The sequence below is a fragment of the Pseudochaenichthys georgianus genome, chromosome 1 (assembly GCF_902827115.2).
Source record: "Pseudochaenichthys georgianus chromosome 1, fPseGeo1.2, whole genome shotgun sequence".
NCBI lineage: Eukaryota > Metazoa > Chordata > Actinopteri > Perciformes > Channichthyidae > Pseudochaenichthys > Pseudochaenichthys georgianus.
This window is the reverse complement of record NC_047503.1, coordinates 12617715-12643101: the sequence shown is the minus strand read 5'-3', so window position 1 is coordinate 12643101 and position 25387 is coordinate 12617715. Positions and strand designations below refer to the sequence as shown.

Here is a 25387-nt window from a genome sequence, read left to right as displayed (position 1 = left end):
TTTATATTGTTGGTGAATTAGTTAGACAATATATATATATATATATATAAGGAATTTGTTAAATTACATTTAGTTCCGTATTTTATTTAAACCCTGAATAATGTCCCGGGTCAGTTTGACCCGAACATTACCAAAGGGTTCAAAATGTGAACATAACACAAGGGTTAAAGTAACTTACGGTGCAGGTCTTGAAGAAGGCAGAAGGCTCATCTCATCCCCCAAGGTGATTGGCAGTCCCCGAACACAAAGGCATCTGATGTCTGTTGGCTCAGTGGTCTGGAATATAGTGGAGATAACAAAGAATGGTCATACATTCATCAAATACATTCTACAAACTCTACACAATTACTTTATTTCAAATATAGTTGAAAATAAAGGAGAGGACAAAAGGAGATGACATGATGGGAGAGAATAGAAAAGGGAGAGAACATAACTTCTTCTTGACCAAAGAATAGAATAGGAAACAAAACAAGAGAGCAAAGCAACATGAACAAGGGAAAAGAGGAAACAATGACACATGAAGAGATGCAATTAAATTGACAGGACAAGAGCAGCAAATGAGAGAAAAGAAGAGATGAGAAGGAAGTCAAAGGGACAGAAGAGGAACAAGGAGAGAGGAAAGAGATTGGGTAGACAGATGTTAAGTAAACCCACCTTTGTCTGACTTAAAAGCTCAGACAGAAATTGGCCAGTGACACCCTTCTTCTTCCTAAAGAGGTCCATCAGGCTCGGAGAGAAACGGTCAAGTGCATCGAAGAAGTTGTCCTTGAGATTTTTCCCCACCACTCTGTTGAACTCGCAATAAACCTGAAACACAAAAGAGAACAAACCATGTAAAACTGTCAAATAAAATCATCCTTGGTGAAACAAATAAGTGCATTTTTTATTTAGACAGCTTTTGCTTGCTTCACCATCTGATTTTTCAAGATGCCTCTGTGCACTTCTCACAGTAATATCTTAATAAAATCAGATATTTAAGTAGGTATGAGGATATAACTACATTTTATGAACATTACATTTAGAACACAAAAGGACAAACAAACCTGGGGAGGTTTCAGCCTGGAACCTCCACCCCGCTGCGGGACCCGTGGTGGGACCCCCGAGTCAGACGATGCGTCTTGGTCACGCTTCATATCGGCCGGCCCAGGAAGAGACACGCAGCACACCCTCCCGGCCATCAGAGTCGAACCCGCAGTTTGGAGGAACCGACCGCCAGGACACCGGCACTTAGGCCGGTGGAGGCCCTCCGATGGTGGGTCGCGTTTGCCATTCGATCAGTGAGAAGAGAGGACAAAAATGCAACAAGAATTGTCAAAATCGGTTAATATATGGGGGGGGGGGGGGGGGGAAACGGCTGGACACAGGCCGTGGGGGGACACCCGAGACCGGGCTATGTCCCCGTTAGAAGGAACCGGGTGAAATAGCCAAAAAAAGAAAAATTAATAAAAACCGGGGAAAAGTGACAAAAAGTGTCCGAAAATAGGCACTCGTGAGGCGGGCAGAGTCCACTGTTAACTCCCGTTACATTCCTCCATGGTTTGAGCGAAAAATACGAGAACCAGGATGGGGGGTTCAAAAGGCCTGCCCAAGGCCGACCCAAAGTGCATGGTGAGCGGACTCATCACCTCCCTGAGAGTGGAGGTGTCCTGAGAGTGGAGCCTGCAGGCAGACCCCTCTCAGGCGGACAGGCAGACCCCTCTCAGGCTGACAGGCAGGTAGGCCATCCAGCTATTTTAGCCGGGCCGGCTAAAATGATTGGTCGTGCTTTTTACAGTGCTACGGCTTCCACAGATGAACATTTTGTATGTATGTATTGTCAAAGCATTTCATATATGCATTGCTATCGGGATGTTAAGAGCATTCCATGGAATATAACAATACCTGTTTCTGAAATAAATTACATACCCCACCTTTAAGGGACGTTAATCAACAACATCTGATAACGTAATGTGGTCGCTAATGTTAGCTAAATGGCGTCTCACCTGATGTAGTAGCACAAAGCATCCGTCCAAGCGCCACCCTCCTCTCCCTATGATGGAAGCCTGAGACAGCCTGTGGTGGCAGGGTTCTAGCGTCCGGCGTTCAATGTGGGGTGGTGTCCGACTCACACGACTAAAAGAAAGGTGACAAAAACAGCAACTGGGTGAACAAAAATCTACATCTTTCAGTGAACACGAACAAGTGAAAAAAGTACAGCACTATCTGTTTAAAACGATCTGCACCTCGTAGCCTACTATCGCTCAGTAAAAGTTAACAAAAGCGAGGGAAACACACATTGCCTGACTGCAGTAGCGTAGAAGTGCTGCAGTTAAGTGATGTAAGTCAAATGAAAACTTAATGCGGTCGCTATTAAGATCTAAATCCCTCCGCGGGCTCCATGATCAAACTGCGGGGATTCCCTCCCCCCCCCCCTAATGACCACCTAGCAGCACATTATACCGCTTATTACACGGCTACATACTAAAAAAACAAACAAATTATTCATAATATCCATTTTAAAATGATTTAATTGACTTAAAAATGATCGTAATGCTTCCGCCAAAATAAAAAGTCCGTTCCACGGCGCACCAACGAATGGAACTTTAATTCAGAAAATAAACGGCAGCATTATTCGAATTTACTTGTAACTGTCAAAGTCTGTTAACATTTTATTTTCCTCTAACAAGTACTTAAAGAGCCTGTGACACGGTTTTCCCCCATCATCCAAACCCATCAATTTGAGTACATATTGTCCCCTTGAAAACCGTTACTGAACTGATTTTGGATATTTGTACTTTGATAACCATTAATCTGCCCTTCAATGTTGACTATTTTCTGGATCTTCTCACGGATTCTTCAAGTCCCGCCAAATGATGGGTGACGTCATTGCGGGCACAGCGCTCCAGCTGCACCGTCCAGGATCCCAGCATCTGCATGTAAACCTTTATATATATACAGTCAGATGTAAACGCACGACGGCGCGCACAGCAGCAAGCTCAGACAGCGATGACAGGTTAATGTTGAACGTGTCTGAGAGCTCATATGAGGCTGAAGGATCGGTTTATGTTGTATCTGTTAGAAGTTTAGGAATGAGGTGCGTCAATATGGGCGATCATATGGTCATGTAGCCAGTGGTGGAATGGGACTAAAAATCATCCCGGGACTCTCGACCGGCCCACTTCGGTACCGCTAGTAAATTGTCAACGGGGGGAGTGGGGGATGTCAGGGGCGGCGGGTGCTGTAGAGAGTAAATGTAAATATGTAAATATTTGTGTCACTGCATCCTGGTAAAATACAAATATAATGTATAATGTCTGTGTCTTTGACATTAGCGCTGCTAGCCACCTGTGCCCTGTACTACGAAGCCAGTTCAACAGACCCGGGATATGTTTGAGTAACAAACAAACTAACAACAACAAACTAACAAACGAGATCTCGCTAAGCGGTCCTACGACGCTGGTTATCAACTCGGTAAATCAAGCCAGGGTTTCTCTCTCCAGCTGAGAGCGCGTTCACGTCTAAGACACGAGTGGATCTGACTTTAATTACATTTGTCTCGAGTGTTTCGTCAACATAATGTGTTAAATAATACTTCTGCATACAGTCTGTGACACTGTGAGTGTTGCACGGCCAGATGAGGCTGGAGAAGCTGACTCAGATAAGGAAATATATGATATATTATGATATTATATGATCGATGATCTGATTGATGATGTAATATGAATGATAAGTGCGACACGTCGGCGTCTTCTCTGCATACGGCAGTTTAAACTGTATTTTCTTTATCCTGTAATATGACTTGAGAGATTTAAACTCCGCACACTGAGTTGATCTCTTTTCTATAGACGCCGGAGGCGGGCAGCGTCAGGTAAAATAAGTTATTTAGCCTTCTCAAACCTGAGCCTCACGCGCCGCCTATGGGGGATGTGCTAGTTACTTATCCAACCGGCCCACTTCGGTACCGGCCCATCGGGATTCGTCCCGATGGCCAGTCCGCCACTGCACCCAGCCCACGTAAATTGTCAACGGGGGGAGCCTCGCTGCGGGGAAACGGTGGACCTAGTGTCCCGATCGGAGTGGGAATAATAATAATAATGCGTGCATTTTATCCATTAATTTCCCCAACATTGTGGTAAAAAAAACACACGTTTAATCCATGTTGTTGGTGTACTACAACTACAAAAAGCATCGGTTTGTTTTCTCATCAGGAAATGCAGACCGGCTCAAACAAACGATTTTTAATCATCATCCTCACTCATCATTTAATGTATCATATGTTCGCCGAATTTACATGAAAGCACTAATAAATGTAGTTTCATCCACTTGAGTTTACAACCACAAAAATAATCGATTTGTTTTTATATCACATCCGACGGGAGGAAATTCAGCAGCTCTCACTCCCGATTTTTAATCCTAATGTAATCATCATCTTCACCACGATCATTTATGTTTATGTCACCGAATTGACATGAAAGCACTGACAAATATGAATATACTGTAGTCAACTTCATTAAAACGTTATTAACGTGCCTAATCTCAGTAATTCACCATTTCTACGCAACACACTTTGTCCGTGTTTGGCTCTCGAAGCGTTCCCGCATTGACGTCACTTCCGGCTTCCCCCAAAACTTTAAAATGAGTCGAAGGAATTTTCCCGCGATGTTCGAAATTATTGATATTTAACGGAACGGTATCGCTTTTTCTTTTTTAAACTGACGGTTCGAGATTACTAGTAGCCCAATATTTCATTGCACAACAGTTGTTGGGATGCTGTCACAGGCTCTTTAAACAATGCGAGAGAAGCCCACACCGTGTTCCCGCCAGTTGATACTTCCTGTGGCTGTGTTACACCCAAAGGTACGAGAATTCAACCAAGCCGTGTTAGCTAAATCACTCACCAGATTCAGTAGATAAGGCAGCCGTGCAGCGTCCTTCCTTTGGAAGCGTAGACAGCGCGGTGAAAGGGTGCAAGTCCGGCGTTCAAAGTGGGGTTGCGTCCGACTGAAAAATTGCGAGCTGGAAACGTGGCTGCGGCACATCCAGATCCTTCTCTTTCCCATAATGCATTGCAAACATGACTAAAACTTCATAATGTGAAGTTACTTAACTTAAAATTATTGACACATTGCTTAACTAACACATGTAAGTATTATATGCTTACATTTGGTAGTCAGCAAGTAGAATAAGCTTACATTTGATAGTAATGCAATGAAACTTAAATAATGTCAGTAATTTGTAATTCATTATTTAATTAGATATGAACTCCGGGCTAACAGTGACAAGGAAATCACACCTCCACGGAGCTCAGCGCGATTCACAACGTGAAACAATCGGACGTTGTGAATCACCCCGAGCACACACAAAGTCTCAGCCGAAGTAAAAACAATAAGTGTGGCTTGATATTGAGAAGAAAAAGGTTGATAAACGCTGTGAGAATGGGTCTGCAGAGAGAATTTTGCCGCGATCGCAACTGTCTGTTATCAGCAGCAGCCCGGAGGAGACATCAGCTGAGCTGCGTGTGTGTGTGAGGAAGTCTGTGGATTGGTCAATCGGAGCACACTGGGCTCACAGGGAGGGGGGCAAGAGCTCCAACGAGCCGTTTAGTGGAGAGAGTGAATACACGTAGTTTACAGAGATGCTTTATGCGAAACAATGTGAGTTTGGAAAATTGCACAGTATTTTTCTATTGTAATATCCCTCAACAATGGTATTATGATCAGTAGAAAGGACCATGACATGTGACCTTTAATAAGAGCCGTGTGTGTTCAGCGCTCTGCTTCCACTCCCTGCACTGCAGCCGTGCCTGCAGTCCCGCCCCTCTCAAGCACGCTCAAGTGCCTCCCCTCTCTCGTGCACGCGCTAGCTGCCAGAGCATGTGAGAAAACTATAGGTTACTTACGTAACCCCAGGTCTAAGAGTAACATGAAGTGAGATGTCTCACTATGGGATGCGCCTCATCGCGGAGCAAACAGAAGCATCAATCTCATTACGCCAATCCTGATTGGCTGGTGATCTTTGACGTCAACGTCAGGGGAAATCACCCCCTATAAGTAGCCTGCGCCACGACGCATGCGTCATTCAAAATAAGCACCTCTTCTCGCTTCACCATAGCAAGGAGAGCCGTCTGGTGAGACATCTCACTTCATGTTACTCTGAGAACTGGGGTTACGTAAGTAACCTATAGTTCTCATTCATAACACTCCGTTCGATGTCTCACTATGGGAAATTGTAGCTCCCGTATTGCCAGACGAGCTTATCTCTAAAATCACCAAACCAACCAGAACTTAACAGGTAGAGCTCTGACTCAACCAGGTGCTCAGCACTGCTTGAGTCAGAGCCCAGGATGCAGCCAGACCCTGAGTCGAAAGAGCTCGCGGACCCGAGGGTGCCTGCGAACTCTGACTCGTATGGGCCCCAAAGCAATTGCTTCCACAAAACAGTGGGAGAGCCGTTGCTTAGTAACAGGCTTGCCCTTATAAGGGTTAGCCCAGGACACCAGGAGTTGGCCATTATGACAAGCACCCCTGATCTGTCCATACAGGTGCGTAAGCATGAACTGGACACAGCAAAACCGGCTGCTGTTCCCCGGAGGGACCCAGCGGCGGAGGAAATGCCTCAATGTCCATTGGGGTACATGACCCAACCACCTTGGGTATAAGGACAGGGTTGGGCTTCAACAACACTCTCGTTTGCCCTGGGGTGAACCGAGTGTGTGATAAAATATGTACAGATAGTGCATGAAAACATTACTGGCTCACCTGGCGGAAGCCAGGACCAGTAACAGCACTATATTAGAGAGACCTGGTGTAGGAATCTCTCGCACTCTGAATAGTGTTTATCACCCTATGAGGGAGTCTCACTGTATTCAGGTTGTACCACTTACGGGCCAGGCCCATAAGGCCAAGCGCTCTGGGTGTGGGTGAAAGCCCCCCCCGCCTGGGACAGTATGTCCCTGCGTAGCGGGAGCTGCCATGGCTGCCCGCACAGCAGCTGATACATCTCCGCCAGCCAGTACATAGCGGGCCAGTGCGGAGCTATCAGGATAAGTGTGTGGCGTTGTTCCCTCACTCTGGCCAGAGTTTGGGGAATCAGAGCCAGGGGTGGGAACGCGTACAGAAGGCCCGAAGGCCAAACGTGTGCGAGTGCGTCCACGCCTAACGGTGCGTTTAAGTCGCGCATCGAAAAGAACAGCTGACATTGAGCATTTTCTTTTAATGCGAACAGGTCCACCGTGGCTCTACCATAACGCACCCACAGCTGACTCACAATCCTTGGATGTAGAGTCCAGTCTGCATAAAGTGGTGCACCTCTGGACAGTAGGTCAGCCCCGAGGTTCAACATACCCGGTACGTGCGTCGCTCTCAGAGAGAGGAGACGCCCGCTGCTCCATAAGATCAGTTTGCGTGCCAGCATGTGTAACTGGAGAGAACGCAAACCCCCTTGGCGGTTTATATATGATATTGTAGTCGTATTGTCTGTCCTCACGAGGACATGATGTCCTCTGAGAAAAGGCAGAAAGCGTTTTAGGGTGAGGAACACCACTAAAAGCTCCAGATAATTTATGTGCGCCCGCTGGAGGTCTCTGCTCCAGAGACCCCTCACCGGACGGCCTTCATAAATACCTCCCCAACCTGTCAGACATGCGTCCGTGGTGACCACCTTCCGTGAAAGGACAGCACCCATAGGCACGCCCCGTACTAGAAAAGTCGGGTGCAGCCAGTGGCGCAGTGCCGTTACGCATTTCACAGTAACCATTACTCTCCGCGCGTCATGACGCGCGGGGTTTAGTTTTAAGGCGGCTACCCAGCGCTGAAACTCCCGCATGTGTAAGCGTCCTAGTCGTACGACCAGGATGGCTGACGCCATGAGCCCCATTAACCGCAGGCATGTTCTGAAGAGAACATGTTTGCGCAGCTGGAATTGAGCGAGACAAGCTCTGAAAGCTTTCACTCTTTCCGCTGACAGGCGGGCTGTAAAGGGCACCGAGTTCAGGTGTAAACCCAGGAAGAGTGCAGTCTGTGCTGGGCACAGCATGCTCTTCTCTGTGTTTATTATGAAACCCAGGTTGAGCAGGTGCTTTACGAGGACACTTGTCTGTGTAACAGCCTCCTGCTCCGACTGTGCGAGAAGCAGCCAGTCGTCCAGGTAGGTTGCCAGGCGAATACCCTGTTGTCTTAACGGGGCTATCGCGGCTTCCGTACATCGTACAAACACTCTTGGACTGAGAGACAAGCCGAAGGGAAGTACTCTGTATTCGTAACAGATCCCCTGAAATGCGAACCTCAGATATTTCCTGTGTGGATAATATACTGGGATGTGGAAATACGCATCTTTCAGGTCGACTGATGTAAACCAGTCATCTTGTCGCACGAGACGCAGCAGAGATGTGTGAGTGAGCATTCTGAATTTGTATCTTTTTAGATATTTGTTCAGAACCCTCAAATCCAGTATTGGCCGAATTCCGTTCCCTCCTCGTTTGGGAACGAGGAAATACTTGGAATAAAAGCCACTCTGACTCTGCTCGGCAGGTACAATAGATATAGCCCTCTTTTCTAGAAGTGAGAGGATCTCTCTCTCTAGAATATGGGCTGACTCTCCCCGGGCTTGTGAATACAAAATACCTGAGAAACGAGGGGGGGTGACAGCGAATTGGAGTCTGTAACCCCGTGTTACTGTCTTGAAAACCCAAGCAGATGTTGTGAGCGTCTTCCACTGTGTGCTCCTTAGAGCCAGCGGAGATGTCACATCTCTTACCCTCTGAGACTCTATTTGTTGTGTTATGGGGCCCTCTAGTGTCTGAACACTGGTACCCCATTTCAACAACCCCCTTCACGGCCCCAACCGGCACTGCGCATGCGTGTGACGGTGGTGCCTTCACAGACCCGTTTATTATCCGCCTTTTGAGAGAGGCCGTAGCTGCTCTCAAAAGGGGATTTATAGTTAGCGGACTGTTTATTGTTTTTCTTTTCATTTTTTTGAGCTGCGCCCTTGGCCGAAGCCTGGATGCGTCAGCGGAAAATGGTTTATTCAAACAACAAAGATGTGACATGTGTTTTATGCGGACTTGAGGATGACGTTGAGGTATCTCTCGAGGCAGCGGGAACACGTTTCGAGCCGGGGAAAGCAGCTCTGTCACAGAGGGGAGAAGGAGGGGCTGTCATGCCGCTCGCTTCTTCCTCCTCGACTGCTGGCCGAAATTCTGGGTTGGCTGCTCCTGGGCTGCAGCCGGAACCGGAGATTTTCTAGGCCAACTCGCCCTCGTCTCCTGCCTGGGCTGGGGAGTCGGGGTGGGCTGCGACCTCTGCTGACCTGGTACTTTAAACCTAGCAGGGTTCGGAGCAGCTTGGGCGAAGGGCCGCTGTTGCGAAGGCAGTGGCTGGACCCTTCGAGGGAGACAGAGGTGGAGGGCCTCGTCTTCCTTCTTTTTCGACTCGCACTTACTCTGCATGGAAGCGAGACCGGAGCCGAAAATCCCCTCGGGAACGATGGGCATATCAAGCACATCTTCCTTTTCCCGGTCTGGGAGGTTGGTGAGGTTGAGCCATCTAGCTCTTTCCTGCACCACCATGATCCCCATTACCTTGCCCGTGGCCTGGACGGCGCAGCGTTGGACACAGAGACAAATGTCTGTGACCGTGGCTATCTCGTCCAGAGTGGCCGGTCCAGGATTGCTCTACAGATCCTCACAGAGCTCCGCTTGGTACGTGGTTAGCATCGAGGAAACGTTTAGAGCCCTGGCGGACAGCGCTGCGGCTCTGTAGGCCCGTTCAGTCATGGTCGACTGGAATCGGTCCGCCTTCGCTGGCAGTGTGGGGTTCCTGCTTGGTGACGGGCCCATCCTCGGTAGGAGGTGGGTTGCCACCAGCGGTTCCATAGGCGGTATGCGGAGCAGGCCGAGCCTCTCCATACCGTCACAGTCAAGGGAGGAGGCACCCTGGATTGGGGCCTTGTTGCTAAAGGGCCAGTCTCTCCACGAGACCGACACCTCATCCAACATCTCCGGGAAGACCGGAAGGAGTTGCCTCTTCGTCCTCGTTATGTTTCCCCTCGTAACGGGACCTGGAGGTCTCCTTGGCCATTTCGGGCCACGGGATGTCTAGCCTGGACGCAGCGCACTGACACACGGCTTGCAGGTCCATGCTTAGACAGGGCGAAGCTGGTGTGCTATCGCCCGGGAGAGCAGCCATCGCTCCCGGCTTTGCAGCCTGAGCTGGTGACACGAAGATGTCGTCTTCTTGCTCATCCGAATCAGACAGGAGGAACTCAGAGGCATCCTCTTCGTCCTCCATGTAATCCAATTCTAGGACATCCTCCGCGGGTGAAACCATGGTGAGGTCCAGCCGGGAGCCCCAGCTTGGTATAGCGTGGGGCCCCGTCTCCGCGTCTCTTGCCGCCACCGGGTCCCGGCCTGATATGGCGCGGGAATCCGGTTCCGCGGTTGCCACTGTTGATGAGCCCCGGACCGTAATGGTGAGGGGCTCAAACTCTGCGGCGGACGCCCCCGCGTCTTGATTGCCAGCCGGCAAATCAATGGACATGAGGGGATCCTGTCCCGACAAGCTAGCTTGTCGTGCTAACCGTCGGCGGAGGCTCTTCATGGTGAAGCGGGCACAATGCCCGCACGAGCCGGGGTTGTCGATAGCCTCCTGGGCGTGTTCCAGCCCGAGGCAGGACGAGCAGACCTGGTGTGAGTCTGTGCCTGATATCTTCAACCCGCAGCCTCCGAGTCCCTGACTCCTCTAGTGTGAGGGAGAGAGGCGTCCATCTCGTTCGCCGCGAGGCGTGGAGAGGACCCGCTCTTAACAGGTACGTCAAGAGAAAAAAGGTGTTACCAATCTGTCTTTAATCCGGAGAAAAAAGGACAGTGTGGGTCTTTTTCCTCAAAGAATATTACCTGGTGTGGTAATATTCTTTTAATCCTTTTCTCCTCCGTGAGAAGAGAAAACAAAAAACGTCCTCGCTACCGTGGCGTAATGAGATTGATGCTTCTGTTTGCTCCGCGATGAGGCGCATCCCATAGTGAGACATCGAACGGAGTGTTATGAATGAGAACAAGAAGCATGGCTGCAAGTGGGAGTGCAGCTGCCGCTGCGCCTCGGCTTGTTGACAAAAAAGACGCCAGAAGCGAAATTTAGAAGTATTTGAGCTATATCTCTGACAGTGAGGGCAAGCCTACGGACACCACGAGGCCTGTCTATGAGAAATGTATTAATTTTATTTAATAGGAATTCTTGTCATTTATGTTATTTATTGTTCTCATTGTTTAAAAGTTTGTGTTATGGTTATGTTTCTGGTGTGAAATAAAGCACAATAATTACATTTAAGACTGTTTCCCTTTTTTTAAGAAAAGTATCGAAAAATAATCGGAATCGCAATTCTTGACTTGCTATCGAAACCAAAATGTTGGTATTGTGACAACACTACTCCTGACAGTTAAACCTGATATTTAGTAGGTCTGTTAAGTATTAACGTAATTTGGCCGGTCAAAGTTGTTTGGGCTCGGATAAAATCGCTCCGTTACTTTCGTCCCGTGTTACTTTCGTCCCGTGTTACTTTCGTCCCGGCTCCCGGTGTGTATGTGTGGTGTCAGGTGTCAGTATGAGAGGATGACAGCGCGTCTAATTTTGATGTGGCCCAAGAGCCAATCACAATAATACCTGCGATGCAGTGAACCAATCACCTTTGAGGGGGGGAAACCTATCGTTGATTAAACACTATCCAGTGTTTCCCCTACCATTGTTTTGGAGGGGCGCTGCGCCCCGCCAACGGAGCCCCGTGCCCCCCCCTAAAATTGAAGGTGTTTAAAAAATATATATAATTAAAAAATATATACTGTGTGTTTGATGTGGCTCTTTGCAGTAACATAGAACAAATGTGGCTCTTAACCTCTGACTGGTTGGTGTAGTGGACATTTTTATTATATCCTTATATGCTTAAACCAAATGCTTCTCATTTCCTGAGATGTACTGTTTTCTTCCTTTCTACTCTAATTTGGGTTTATTCCCAAGCGCTTCAAGGCCACAGAGCTGCTTTGGCTACTGGGAGACTCACACACAGTCACACAAGAACTTCCCTACTCTGAGAACCGTTATGCTATCTACCGCTCAAGGACAGGTGTCTAATAACAATGTGACCGTGTGAAGACAGATTGCTCTGTGAGACCTGTGTCTATTTTTTATTGTATCTTATGTTATTTGAAGCTTCAAATAAATAACTAGAAAGACAAGCTCTGTCTGATTCACCATTTATTTGTTTTGATCACTTTGACTTGTACTCTCCAGCCGTGTTGGGTCCTAGATTTCAATAACAAGTGGCGTTGTCGGCAGGATATCTGCAAGTTCGATTGGGGATACCTCCGGACGCTGGTGGTCGCTCCAGGATCCTCGGATCCTCCTCTACCTCGACAGAAACCGTACGGGACGAGAGGACCAGCGCGGGGGGTGGAACCGATTGACTTCACGAGATCCAACGAACTCAAAGGGCTTTCAATACTCGGTGAGATGTATAGGTCTAAATTGTTTAAAGTTAAACGTAATTAAACTCGACATGACATTTATGAGAGGGACTGCTCGAAAGTAGGATATTTGGGATATCTGTATCATCGACGGATGAAAAAATAGTGTTTTGGTAACACGGGGTGTTTTGGTAACACTTAAAGACTTTGTTATGGGAGCAAAGCAGGGTAGGGGGTTTGTACACTCTCCTGAGGGTCCGATTGTGGATGTCATGCGAGCAAAATATGGTGAGGACAGTCTGTCTAAATTAAATATATGGACGGAAATGTTTGGATTTCCTAAGGGAGGTTCTTTGAGTAAATTAAAAATCAAGAACCTAAAGAATAAATTACAAGAACATGAAGATGGAATGAAGGGTAAAAATAAAGTTAAAGTAAAAGACTTATAGAAAACTGGACACTCACAGAAAGTGTTTATAATACTGGGGAGTAAAAAAAAGGCAGTTGGCCTTGGGCATTAAATAAAATATGAAGGTTGAAGATGAATGTGAAGAAAAGAAGGAAAATACATTATTTCCAAAACCATTAAAACCCAAGACATCACTTTGTCCTTCCATTGCAGGCCTGAATGACCTCTCCTCGACTGGGTATCCTTCCCTCCTCCGGCGTACAACCCTGGCAATCTGGTTGGAACACCTCAACCACCTCCACCGCCACTACAAGCCCCAGCCATGCAGTCAACGTCAACTCCAAGCTCGTCCACCCCCATCAGGCCCAAGTAGATGGGGACAACAGCGGGATAAACAAACCCGATGCCCTAGGAGACCAAGCAGGTGTTTGGGAAACACACCTCAGTAATGCCTTTCTCAATGGACTCACAGACACAGCGCAAGCTAAGCAAAATGCTGGCCGCTCACAATACCGAGGGAGAGGCAGAGGAGGTTTTCCGAGGCAGAGGACGAGAAGCAAGACCTTCATTTGACGAAAGATGTTTCAAGTGTGGCAGTATTGAACATTGGATTATGGGACTGCTCACAGAACACTGGCAGTGGAGGCAGAGGGGGACAGCAAGGACGGGGCCACCATTCACAAAGACTGACCTACACCAGATGGGGAGGAAGGGGCCCAATCGAGCGAGACGGAAATTCAGCCAGCAGCATCTAACCAGGGAAGTGACACACACGCACACGCACACGCACACGCATCATACATGCTATTGAGAAATTAGAAGAATTAGAGAACATGTCTGTGGTTAAAGAGGGTACATATTTGAAATATGACAGTGAATGTTTGCATTAAGAAATGTCCCACACTGACTTTGGCAGTCATGGGTGTTGATGTTACATTTTTAGTTGATTCTGGGGCTACACATTCTGTGGTAAAAAAGGGCAGATTTGCCTGAATGCAAATGTAGTGGTAGATGTATTCACTCAATAGGAGCTGCTGGGTAACTGTAAAGGAGAAGTTTCTGTACCACTTCAGAGTAAAGATAACGGTGATGACAGTCATCCATTTCCCACATCAGTAAAAAACAGTTATCTTATCATCTGTCTGCCCAATACATTTACTGGGCAGAGATCTGATTCTCCGGTTCGGCTTGGACCTCATTTTTCCACAAATGAGGGTCTTAAAGTCCGACAGCCATCTCCTACGATGGTTCAAAAAAACTGTCATTTGATGATAAAGAACTGGTGAATGTGTATCAATGGTAATGGCTGCTGACATATCCTGATTCTCAGGCGTTGTTGCGTTTGACTGATCAACGTGTTTTTCTACCTGCTGTGTGGAGGCTTCTCATTTGCATTGTACTGCTAACGTGGTTGAAGGATCCGTGTAAATGCTATGATGAGAGTTTTTCTGTTAGAATGTGTGAATGATGAGCTCATGTTTAAAACGATGTATTGGAGTTTGCTGGTTCTGTTACACTCACACCCACAAAACACAAACTGTGTCAAATCCCAGGGGCGGTCCACACATTTCACTAGCCATTGGCCCCACTGATAGATGGAGGGATTTGGGTCCAATCGTTAAAGACTGGGAGTCAGTCACTGATTGGGCACCTACACACACAGAATATGTCATGTACTCTATGTCACGTGACGTGTATCAAATGAAAATGTGCACGAACGTAGCCGTTCTGCTCACATTGCTGTTGGTTGAGGATGATGAGGTAATTCTCATATCTCTGAGCTTCCTGCCGCGCTTTCAGATGTGCCATACTCACTCTGGGCAGCTCACAGATATGACGTAGGTTTAATGTCCACGTTCCGTCCCGTACCCATTGAAACATGAAGCTGTTGATGGCATTCGGCCAGTGTTTACCTCTCCGCTTAAACAAGGGGTCATTATTCCGTGTAACGATTCCAGTGTTTCCTGTCAAAAAGACAGAGACAAAACCTCCTGACGAGTGGAGATTTGTCCAGGATTTACGATGTAAATGCAGCTGTGCATGCACGCTCGTCTGGAATCCTTATCTGATTATTTCCCAAGTTCCAGCCTCTGCAACATATTACTGCCATAGATGTCTCAAATGAATTTTTTGCAGTGTTCCGGTACACAAAGACAGTCAATGTTTGTTCACATTTGAATATAATGGTAAATGGTAAAACAACTCCAATATGTACAAAGAACAGTTTTTGGGTCATGTCATTTCAGGAGAGGGGAAAACGCTTTCAGATAAGTGTATTGCATCATTCGCTGCTCTGCCAAAACCTGTCACTAAGCGACAGATGATGTCATTCTTGTGTATGTGTTCATAACACACAGCTGTTGTTATGCTTGCTGTGATGTTACATTAGTCCGTTCTCTGCTTGTAATTATGCCGTTACAAGCTTCAAAGTTGTATTTATCATCTGAATTTGCCGAAACAAGTTTAATATTCTGAAAGCCAATACTTTGAAGATGTATAAGTCAGGTGTCTTGAGTAGTCAAAATTACCTACAAATCATTGTACACATTAGTACATATTATTTTCCACTTGTTACCATTGTGAGTCTATTTGTATGCAGCTCTGTGTGATTTTGTAGCTACAATTCAGACTAATACACTACCAGCAGTGGAATAAGTACTCAGATATTGTACTTGAGTAAAAGTAGAAGTACCAGAGTGTTACACTAACAGTCCTGCATTCAAAAGGTTCCTCAAGTAAAAGTAGAAAAGTATTATCAGAATATAGTGAAAGTAAAGACAGTAAAAGTAGTCGTTGTGCAGATTGGTCCATTTCAGAATAATATATATGATATATTTTATAATGATTGATCATGAAAGTGTTCTCAAAGCTGGTGAAGGTGCAGCTAGTTTGAAGTACGTTGTATACTGCAGGGTAGCTTGTGGATTTACTCCTCTGGAACTAAAGTCTGATTTAACACTTGATTATATTTCACATCATTCATCCACATCTGTGAAGTAACTAAAGGTATTAAATGCATGTAGTGGAGTAAAAGTACACCATTTACCTCTGACTTATGTTCACTTCCAACCTAAAAGTATCTCAAAAATAGTAATCAATAATGTATTGAAAAGTTATTTGCTGATTGGTTTTTATATCGGCTCAGCCAGGTTATATGGGAGGCCCAGTCTACATACACTCTAAAAACAAATGCCTTGGCTTAACAAAGAAAATCAAGGCAATAGGTTGCATCGATGGTTATTGAGTTAAGACAACTTCTATTGAAATGTTGTTAAAGCAACAAAGTTATTTGGGTTAGGGGAGAAGGCTTTTCCTCTACAATCAGAGGTGTTTTCAATTACCACTTACTTAATAGTTGGTAGCATAAACACAAGTTTTTAAGTTGATTACTCCAAAAGTTCCAACTTGTTTTACCGTATGATTTAAATGTAATCTTAAGTTGTATGTACTTGCACATGTTGAACATGAACACATGTTTTTAAGTTGACAACCATTTATAAATTAAGTTGCTCCAAATAATATTGTATTCAATAGGGTTTTTCTCTTAGCTTTTTCATGTTTTTGCCTTTAAAGAAAGAAATTAATTGATTCCACAACAAAAATATTAGGCAATTCACTTTTTTATTTTTGAACTGCAGGTGTTTATTTCAACACATGATGTTTCAAAAGGAGAGACTTCATTTAGTTTGAACGTTGCCTGAAGACGGTTGACAAACTTCTCATGGTGTGCACACCTAGACCGGACTTAAAAGACGTTCCTCTGACCAACGCTGACCTCATTTTGTATGTTGATGGGTCTGCCTCTCGCGACCAAGGGGGCACTCATCGGGTGGGTTTTTCTGTTGTTTCAGATTCTGCTGTACTCCGTTCTGGACCACTTCCATGTCACCTATCAGCACAAGCAGCAGAGCTCATCGCACTAACTAAAGCCTGCACGTTTGCAGAAGGCAAAACCGTGACTATTTACACTGACTCACGTTATGCTTTCGGGGTAGTACACGATTTTGGGGCTATTTGGAAGTGTAGACAATTTCTGAAATCTGATGGCAAACCAGTACTTAACCATGTACTGGTTGCAGGCTTACTAGACGCCATTCTGCTCCCATCTGAGGTTGCAGTCTGTAAATGTGCCGCACACGCAAGCAGTACAGACCCAGTTTCCCTAGGAAATGCATCTGCTGACTCAGCCGCAAAGGCAGCTGCTCTGATTCCTCTCGCACCTCACGCACACTCATTTGTTAAAATCCCTGTCTCCTCCTTCACTGACAAAATGTCATCACTGACTTCCATGCAGCAGCTATCTACACCAGTTGAGAAGGCTCAATAGAAGGCTGCTGGGGCTGTTTTTGACCCAACCTCCAGCATCTGGGTTGGTCCAAATTCTAATCCATGTCTTCCAAAACATTTTTTCCCTCATTTCGCTAAGTTGACACATGGGTTGGATCATGTGTCAAAAGGAGGGATGTTAGAGTCTATCAATCAGGAGTGGTTCACAAGGGGGTTCACAGTAACAGCTCAAAAGCACTGTGAAGCATGCCTAATTTGCATTATGCAAAATTCTGGTAGACCAGTAAAGGTTACAGGACCCGGAGCACATCCACCTCCCACCAGGCCATTTGAGCACCTAATGCTGGATTTCATTGAGCTTAGCCCATCAGAGGGTAAGAAGCACTGTCTAGTGGTGGTCGACATGTGGTCCAAATGGGTTGAAGCTTTCCCAGTAAAAGCACAGACAGCAAATGCTGTGGCAAAGGCACTACTGAGGGAAATAATTCCTAGATGGGGACTACCAGACAAAATTTCTAGTGACAACAGTTCACATTTTGCTAATGAGGCCATTACGCAGATAGGAGAATACATGGGCATGGACATCAGAAAGCATTGTGCTTATCATCCACAGAGTGGGGGTGGGGTGGAAAGAGAGAACGGCACAATAAAAAACAAACTAGCAAAATGCTGTGCAGACACAGGTCTGTCATGGACACAAGCTCTGCCCATTGTGCTGATGTACATGCGGATGCGGAAAAGAACACGGAGTCAACTCAGCCCATTTGAAATCCTTTTTGGGGCTCCTCCACAGATTGGACTCAAGGCTCCAGGATGTCCTCTTCCCTCCACAACTTTGTGTGAGGATGCTATGTTGTCATATTGTGTTAACCTATCATCCACTTTAGCAGACATCCGACGTCAGGTAGCCGCAGCCTTGCCTACCCCTGCCACTGGTCCGCTTCACCGCCTTCAACCCGGCGATTTCGTGCTGATCAAAGATTTCCGGAGAAAGAGCTGGAAATCCAATCGTTGGCAAGGTCCCTACCAGGTGCTTCTCGTCACCCAGACAGCGGTCAAGGTCGCAGAGAGAGCTACGTGGGTCCACGCCAGCCACTGCAAGGTCGTAGTCACAGGAAAGGAGAAACGGTAGAAGCAGACGACAACAAGTGACGTGTCCAAGTCACCAACAGATGACGACAACAAGTGACGTGTCCAAGTCACCAACAGATGACGACAACAAGTGACGTGTCCAAGTCACCAACAGAAGACGACAACAAGTGACGTGTCCAAGTCACCAACGGGAGATGACAACAAGTGATGTGTCCTAGTCACCACCAGCACCACACTTGCACTACATACACCAAAACACACTACACACAAGGTGTCATGAGCGAGTGCCAGCTGAACATTTCCCCCTCGTGATGAGGGCTCGGCTGGAGAGACGACAACGCAACCGTGAGCAATGTGAATACTTCTGGAGAGCCTGGACAATCATAGAATGGTTCCTCTGCATACTTGCCATGATAGTTGTGTTAGGACTAGTCCTATATTTTATGTATCCATGGTCAGCATACAGCATGTCAGCCAAAATCGAGGTACATGGGGAAAGCAGGGCGAACCATATGGGTCGAGGGGCGGTACATGGGGAAAGCAGGGCGAACCACATGGGTCGAGGGGCGGTACATGGGGAAAGCAGGGCGAACCACATGGGTCGAGGGGCTGGTCAAGACAGGGATTGGTAACATTACTCTAAGGGATGGGGAAGATAGCACAGTGCAGTTAGACCCGTGCGACTACATGCATTGCCCCGACCCTAAGAAACTGGGGGGGGCAGACGCCTACATTTGCTATGTCGAGAGTGACAGTCACACCGCCACTCACTGCTCGGGGGGCTGGGCTTTTGTTTTATGGACCACCGCGCACACCGATTGGGGTTATACCTTATGGGACGACAAAACAAACATCAAAGGGAGATTGTCTATCTCCAAGGTCAATTCATCGAGCCCCGTTATCCTGTTGCAACTACAGGTTGCCCAGATATCAGACAAGGGTTATTTTGTTGTCTGTATGTATGTATTCGGCGCCGACCCGTGTGGCACATTTTACATAGACATCGCGCCCAAAACTCGGACCCCCGAAAAGCGTAAGCAAACTTTGACGCAACTGTTGACATCCATAGGTACATCTACATTTAATCTATACATAGGCAATAACGACCATAGCAACATTGATGTGGGTCAGACCAGTAGTGGGATCACCGGTAACGTCTGGTGGCACACTCTGAGATCATTCTTGCAGGCCGCAGGACAAAATGGGTCATGTTATGCATGCACCCTTTTCCCCAAGGACTCATCAATGTCCGTGCCAGTTCGTCCACGCTCTTTGACCCAGGTTGAACACCTCTGCTCGTTTATGGCTCTGACAAGGCCCATCAAGGGTGAAGACCGGGTAACCGAGTGGCGTTATGCTATGCAGCTTCCCCCACCATGCAGTAATTGGTCTAACTCCCCTTTGCGTGCATCTACGTTTGATACCACATACGCAAAGTACCAACCCGTCAGCCATGTGCACCCTAGTCATTTGAGAGGGATGAAACACAGCCTCTGCATCCAGAGAGTGTACCACAAAACGTCTCTTACACCACCTTATTTTTTCCTAGGCACTACTACTGGTTGTACTCGTATCCTACGGAACACGTGCAGTTACGGTGCTTACAAAATCTCGTATTGTCGCATATTCGGTGCCCCTGGAAGAATCCTTTCTAACGTAGCATTCCCTGATGTTAACTATATTTCCCTCCAACTGGCCTGGCCCAGTGATGCTGGGTTTAGCGCGCCACAAGATTACGTTTGGTTGTGCGGCGACAAGCTCTATCAAGTTCTGGCTCCCCTCTGGATAGGTACATGCACTCTAGTGGATTTGAATCCAGCAGTCACTGTACTCACATCCTTAATGTACACGACACATCAATACCCAGAGTTCCAACACCCCGACCACCACAAGGTAAAAAGAGATCTGACGTCCGCTGGAGCTAAATTCATGGGTGGCCTGTTCCCATGGTGGGGTACAGTAAACAATGCCCATAAAATAGATACCTTACACGTCCGACTAGAGAACCTCACTTACGAGACGACGCAAGGCTTCCAGGCATTGCCCCCATTCATAATAGCCTCTAGGAACATGCTCATGCAGCACCAATTTGCTCTTGACCTTTTGTTCGCCTCAAAGGGTGGCCTGTGTCCTGTGATCGGTGACTCCTGTTGCACTTACATTCCCGACACCACCAAGAACATCACTGACACCGTGCTGCATCTCAACGACCTGTTAGCCGACATGAAAGCGGATGACATATCCAACGCAGGTGGCTGGGACTGGTGGTCCTGGCTTACATCAGGCGGGTGGGAAGCATGGCTGGCTAGGATAGTTACACCCCTGGCGATCATTTTTGGCCTATTAATCAGTTGTACCTGTTTGATTATCCCAATACTGAAGAAATGCGTTTCCAGCATGGTATCCTCAGCTTTCGTTCAGTATACTGCTATTCCATTACACGACAATCCTTTGCGCCACAGTGAGATAGACCAGCTAGAATCAGAAGAGTCTGATTCCGACACTACAATATAATCATGTGTACCCTCCTCTCTTATGCTTACATTATATTGGAGTCTGTCCTCCACAAAAACAGCCAGTTTTCTATGATATATTTGTGATGTGTTTACTTAAACCAGCGATGGAGTGTATTCATCGATGTGTTATATCAGTCTATCCTGTCATTTGTTTTTTTTATTGATCAAGTATGATCAAAAGGGGAGAATGTAGTGGACATTTTTATTATATCCTTATATGCTTAAACCAAATGCTTCTCATTTCCTGAGATAATAATAATAATTCCTTACATTTATTATAGCGCTTTTACAATGACTCAAAGCGCTTTACATATACACACATTACACATATATCATACATGCAATGGTCAGAAACTGTGGACAATACCCACAGGAGCAAGTTCAGGTGAAGTGTCTTGCCCAAGGACACACCGGCTTTACAGACGCAGCAACGGCGGGTTTCACCCCTTGATCTGATGATCATTGCACAGTGCCACACCGTCCATCTTCACGCCTCGAGGTCATCGAGGCGCTTTTACAAGTACACATTAGTATTATATGACAATACCCACAGGAGCAAATCCGGGTGAAGTGTCTTGCCCAAGGACACAGCGGCCTGACGCAGTGGCGGCGGGAGCGGGTTTCGAACTGGAGTTCCCCAGCACTCCCCCTTGATCTGATGATCGGATGCACAGACCACTGCGCCACCCGTCCTCGAGTTTATTTATGGGTTTATTCCCAAGCGCTTCAAGGCCACAGAGCTGCTTTGGCTACTGGGAGACTCACACACAGTCACACCAGAACTTCCCTACTCTGAGAACCGTTATGCTATCTACCGCTCAAGGACAGGTGTCTAATAACAATGTGACCGTGTGAAGACAGATTTCTCACGTTCCCACTCATTTCCTATATAAGCTTTACTACCACATTGTATGGTGGCACACTCACGCAGACTATTCTATGCTCTGTGAGACCTGTGTCTATTTTTTATTGTCCATCCATCCATCTTCTCCCGCTTATCCGTGGTCGGGTCGCGGGGGTAGCAGTTCCAGCAGAGAGCCCCAAACTTTCTTTTCCCTGGCGACATCAACCAGCTCTGACTGGGGGATCCCAAGGCGCTCCCAGGCCAGCGAAGAGATATAATCCCTCCACCTGGTCCTAGGTCTACCCCTTGGTCTCTTCCCAGCTGGACGTGCCTGGAACACCTCCCTAGGGAGGCGCCCAGGTGGCATCCTAACTAGGTGCCCGAACCACCTCAACTGGCTTCTTTCGACGCGAAGGAGGAGCGGCTCAACTCCGAGTCCCTCCCTGATGACCGAACTTCTCACCTTATCTCTAAGGGAGACACCAGCCACCCGGCGGAGGAAACCCATCTCGGCCGCTTGTATCCGCGATCTCGTTCTTTCGGTCATGACCCATCCTTCATGACCATAGGTGAGGGTAGGAACGAAAATGGCCCGGTAGACAGAGAGCTTTGCCTTCCGGCTCAGCTCCCTTTTCGTCACAACGGTGCGGTAAAGCGACTGCAATACCGCTCCCGCTGCTCCGATTCTCCGGCCCATCTCACGCTCCATTGATCCCTCACTCGAGAACAAGACCCCGAGATACTTGAACTCCTTCACTTGGGGTAAGGACTCATTCCCTACTTGGAGTGGACAGTCCATCGGTTTCCTGCTGAGAACCATGGCCTCAAATTTACAATTTTTTATTGTATCTTATGTTATTTGAAGCTTCAAATAAATAACTAGAAAGACAAGCTCTGTCTGATTCACCATTTATTTGTTTTGATCACTTTGACTTGTACTCTCCAGCCGTGTTGGGTCCTAGATTTCCATAACATTGGCCACCCCTGGTCTAGTAGCTCTGTAGCCCCATCCACGAGTAACGTTTCCACGTCAGGTTTTATGTATGCTAGCAGCAACACGGAGTTAACTAAATTATACAAACATGGGTTAATGATTAGAGGTAACTGTGTTATTTATTTTGTTAAATGTTCAGCTATTCTGTTTACAGTTCTGTCATCAGATTATTGAATACGATTTGTTAAATGCTCAGGGCAATCTCGATGACAAAGGTCAATGTTCCCCCTTTCTACGCACCGAGATAATGTAATCTTAATAGTGTGCAGGCCAAGGCTGGCTCTTCAAAGCAGATATTAACGACGCGCTTTAAGTTCCCATCATCCGTTCAGCGGAACTCTTTCAGCCTTAAGCGGCAGTCAAGTAAGGAGAAACTACGTTTGCACTGGCTATTCCGGTAAATAATATTAATCTGTGTCTCCCCAGTTCAAATCACCCACTGCTCACGGAGATCTCCTCATGCGTTGCCTTTACGCCATCTAGTGTTCAAATACAACATTACTAACCTATAACTCCGCTCAACTGGGACAAGAGAAGAAGAAAAAAGAAGAAGAGAATCCTCCAGGAGCACAGCGTTCCTAATTACGAGGAACTATAGGCCCAGTCACACACCTGGAGTTCCTAGCCATCACATCAAGCTCACGGTATTAACGTTCCTCTAACCAAACTGCGTGTATCCACATAAACGTCTTCAACGGCAGGTGCTCTTCCTCACCTGGCAACCGTACTTTTCATGCGAATATTCTTCGGCACGCCATCATCTCCCGTTCATGGACGTGGCATCTGCCGGCCTCACGACGACTGCGTTTTCCACGACTTAAGGACGGCACTGCACATCCTCCGTTTTGGGGGGGATATCTGCATGAGATCATCCACATAGCGGCACACTCAGATTTCCACTATTGCTACACATTTATTATCACACTCGCTGGATCTAACACTAGCGTCCCTCCATCATCCTCACTTCAGATGATAGAAGACAGTCTTAATCACTCAATCAGTTATCAGCATCTATGACTCATCCGCTTTATTTCTCCTAGCTTTTTATGCTTTCCTCAGACCAGGTGAATTTACCACAGCTTCTCTTACGTTCGATTCCAATCGAGACGTCAGCTTTTCTGACATATCCTTTCACGCCAGCCATTTTAGCTTATATCTTAAACACTCCAAATGCGGCGGCGCCTGCTCCGTCATCGCCGCCCACAACGACTCCCAGTTCTGCCCTTATAAATCCATGATCAAATTCCTACACCTACCTCTAATCCTCTCTCACCATTATTCTTATCTCAGGGAATTTTCCCTTAACTCAACGACAGTTCAATCACTATTTAAAGCAAGTTCTCATTAAATCCGGGTTATCACCCCTTCTATACATGGGGCATTCATTTAGAATAGGTGCAGCTACTTCCGCTGCTAATCAAGGCGTCTCATCCTCATCCCTGCAACAACTCGGACGGTGGTCCTCCTCCGCTTTCTCATCCTACATTCGTCCGGACCTCAGTGCCGTGCTGGCTATCCAAAGGTCTCTCCAACCTTAAAAATTGGTATGTATGCATATAACTGGTGGTGGTTCTTAGCATGTCAGCACGTATGTTCGCCCCGCGGCTCATGTTTATTCTTGCCATGTCTAACCCTGTATGTCCAGGTCGTAAACCTTCGGGTCTGTATACATGTGTCCCTGCTAAGTCAGGTTGCCCCGCACGTTCGGGAAGCCCTGCAGGTTCGGGGCGCCCCGCACATCCGGGACGCCCTGTGCGTCCAGGATGCCCCGTATGTTCGGGAAGCCCTGTATGTCCAGGACGCCCTGTATGCCCAGGAAGGATGCCTGGGAGGCATCAGTACGTCTAAATTCCCACATGTATTAACCTCTCATTTTCATCCATAGATTTCCACTGCATCCCACAAGGTAAGATTTCTTCACGTTCAGTACTTCATACTTCACTTCTTTTGGGGGTTCATTGGAAACGGTTCTTTCCCTTCCCGAATGATGTCCTACAAAACCTGGGCCTAATCGCCAAAACACCATTTCATTCACTTGTTATAAACTGTCATCATTATGTTTCATTTATATAATGTGACCGATAATAAACATGTATTCCATACATCACGTCTCTCCTGATTAAAATGAAGCTTAGCGCAAGTTCAGGCAGGAAGACCTATCACTCCGTATTGCACGTCATGGCAATACTCGCTCCCTTCACTAGATGACAGGGAGCGCCACTCCTTAGCTAACCTATCACTTCCCTCCATTCACAAGCCTAATTATAGCACCTGTTAATCCCTCTATATATGCTCTCCCCTTTTCTATCAGCTGTCTTCCAGGTGTCAACGCGCAACCCTCCTCCACCCCTTCACCTCCTGCTTCCAACTCAGGGCCAAGCTTAACCTTCTCCCTTCCAACCGGACCTAACCACTTATCACCACCACCAGTGTCTAGACCCAGGGGGGTTAATCGGAAACGGTTCTTTCCCTTCCCGAATGATGACCTACAAAACCTGGGCCTAATCGCCAAAACACCATTTCATTCACTTGTTATAAACTGTCATCATTATGTTTAATTTATATAATGTGACCGATAATAAACATGTATTCCATACATCACGTCTCTCCTGATTGAACTATTGGCTAGCGCTCCAACACATTGTACATGATAGGCTAAGGGGCAGGTAATTCCCCGACATATCTTGGTGGTGGTTGACCAATCACAACAGAGCAGGCCAGCTAACCAATCAGAGCAGACTGAGCTCTGGTTTCAGACAGAGGGTGAAAAGAGGTGCTGCAGCACAGGCAGTATGATAACACAAATACATGA

The 25387-nt window shown here is 46.8% G+C and overlaps 1 long non-coding RNA gene across 1 annotated transcript; it reads right to left on the bottom strand.

The window, feature by feature from the left end:
- Nucleotides 1-215: 215 nt before the first annotated feature.
- LOC139434464 (uncharacterized) lies at nucleotides 216-2017 on the bottom strand. The gene is made up of 3 exons (XR_011643813.1): nucleotides 1983-2017; nucleotides 655-807; nucleotides 216-276 (listed from the first exon to the last, which is right to left on the bottom strand). It is a non-coding gene; the product is annotated as an uncharacterized lncRNA (long non-coding RNA).
- Between the last annotated feature and the right edge of the window lie 23370 nt (nucleotides 2018-25387).